The sequence below is a fragment of the Athene cunicularia genome (assembly GCF_003259725.1).
Source record: "Athene cunicularia isolate RWA chromosome 1 unlocalized genomic scaffold, athCun1 chr1_part1, whole genome shotgun sequence".
Taxonomy (NCBI): domain Eukaryota; kingdom Metazoa; phylum Chordata; class Aves; order Strigiformes; family Strigidae; genus Athene; species Athene cunicularia.
The window spans coordinates 94,144,929-94,147,636 of NW_020799091.1; positions in this window are offsets into that span (position 1 = coordinate 94,144,929).

The window sequence follows — 2,708 nt, forward strand, 5'->3', positions numbered from 1 at the left end:
CCCCCCCCGGAGACTTATAATTTGTAAACCTACAGACTCTTAACAAGCGAGACTGAAATAACCAGCTGCAAGAGAGAAGTAACATTTGTGGAATTTTAAATTTCACACACAAAAAAACCCTCAGTCTTACTTACACCAAACTAAAAATATTAACCTTCCTTATAGTAAGCTTTCACATGTGCCAGTTTTGCAGAGGTAACCTTTGGCTCCCAAACCACCACCTAAGATTCAGAAATACAGTTTGGACTACATGTCTTTTTATTCAGGACGTTAACAGAGCCATCAGACCAAGCAGTTCCATTATCACAGTGGTGGTTCTCGGGATAATTCACCCTTGGCCGTTAGTATAGGGCTTAGTAACAGCAGTGTTACTCTTTTCCAGGAAACTGAATTGCTCCTAAACACTTCTAAACTTGCTGTGGTAGCAATCAGAATTATTATGACTTTATTACAGCACTGCATTTACAGTACAGGGAAAAGCATGAGAAAAATACAGTCAGAAAGCAAAATTCTGGAAGTACAGCTTCCAGAAGACATAATCATTTTGTAAGACTGAAGTATTTAGAATAAATACGTACATTTAATTCATTTTAAACTCCTTTCAGCGGCACTAATGGAAGTCTGAAAGGACTGTGTTTTAAAATGTTACTTTTATATTCAAATGATAATCTTTAAAATCATATCTAGATTAAAAAATTTGAAGAATTCTGTTTTCCTGTTAGCACATAGGAAATGGTAACAAGGTAAATTCCAATCCAGCAAAGTACTTTAACTACACGATAAGACCCACTTCATATATGAGCCAGGTATTAGTATTCTATTTATGCAGAGAAGGATATATGGGCAGATAAAAAACCACACGCCCCAAAATCACTCAGGAGACCAATGAGAATGAACACTACTAGTCTTCAAAGTCTCAGTGCAGTACAACAGCCTCCACACTACCTATATTTACCCTGAAAATGAAGTAAATGGAGCTATGCCTTTTACCACTTAACTGAAGCTCCCATTAAGAAAACATAGTGAAACCCCCACTGAAGTTTTTCTGATGATACTTTAATCATAAAATGACAAGAAAATATGTGAAGTTGTAACAGTTAACAGTAAAAAAAACCCCCACATATACTTCATAAAATAAACCAAAAAAAAGAACATACATTAAAAAAAAAATCAGAATTACTTACTTTGGCTAGATTAAAAACAATGACATACCGAGAAGTGTGGAAGTGTTTCTTCAGACTGAATAAACGCAAAGCATTTGGGGCTTTTTCCTCACAAATTTCTGAAAACTTAATGATAATATATGGCTACACACAGACTCAGAGAATGATAATTCTGCAATTTTATTTTACAGAGCTATCTAGGAAATGCACTCAAAATGCATTTGCTGTTGGCTTGACACTCCAGCAATGACAAGGTCTGGAAATACATAGAAGAATTTCTGATACAATCACAATTTTTTTTTCTTGTTCAGTATAATCTGTAATAATTGTACATGCAGCTAACAGGGACTAACCAGGACTCATTCTTAAACAAGACTCCAGCACTTACACAGCGGCAAAAGCCCTATCACTTTAACTACACATATATAACTAAAGAGAAAGAACCCTATAGCACAAGCAGACCGTAAACAGTTTATATCCCATAGAGGAAAGGGAAAAGCCTGTAAGTGTATTCACAGTATGGAGAAGAGGGAGGTGCTTCAATTTCTTAAGCTACAGTTGTTATAATTCCCCATATCAAACAATCTACACTGGTGAAAACTCTGTGCAGAGCATGCTCTAGAATAAAATTATGAACAGCATTATGAACTAACAATATTAGCATGTTTTTGTAAAGACTAAGGAAAAATTCTTCATTAAAAAAAAAAAAATTAATTAGATGAGAGAGCTAGCATACACTGAAAATGATGTACACCCTCCTCCTGCCGTTCTCCATCGGATGCTGGTTCAACTGCTTTCCAGCATCCACAGACCAGAAAACATTGTCCATGCTCCCTATTCCTGCTATCGGTTTAATGGAATACACACATCCTATTCCAAATGGGGGCAAAGACAAAAAAAATTCAATCTTGTCTGGACAGCTCTTAACTGCATGTGCCAAAAAAAAAAAAAATTAATTGCATGTCATAAAAATTCACTTATTAGGGTATCATATTGGATCTAGAGTCTCATTCTCCCCCCCCGCCCCCAACACCATCCTAGTAATTTGCTTAGACATAAATGACAAAAAGGGGCCCCAAACTGCAGCAGATTAAAAAACCTCAAAACACCGTGACCGTGTCTCTAAAATTACATGCTATGTTGCCGTTTAGGACAACAGAAAATCTAAGAAATAATAAAAAGCTACAGCGGTAAGTTACACAGAGAAGTATCGCATAGACGTGTTAACTACTTATCCTGTTAACTGATGAACTCTGGGCCATACAGCTGGCGTTGTGGGAATGAGGGAAAGCTATTGACTACTCCACGGAGACCCGGGACATGTGGCTAATTGAGGCAATATTTCAGGATAAAACCAGCACTTGATTTATTATTGTTTACACACATCATAAGCAGGGCCTCTGGGCAATGTCAAGTTTCAGCTCCTAATTGCGGCTGTGTAAACACTCAGGAAGGCTCAGTCTAGGTGTCAAGAAGCCTCTCCTCATAACCGAGCCAAGAGACAATGAGGTCACATCAAAATAAATAAAAAAAAAAAAAAAAGAG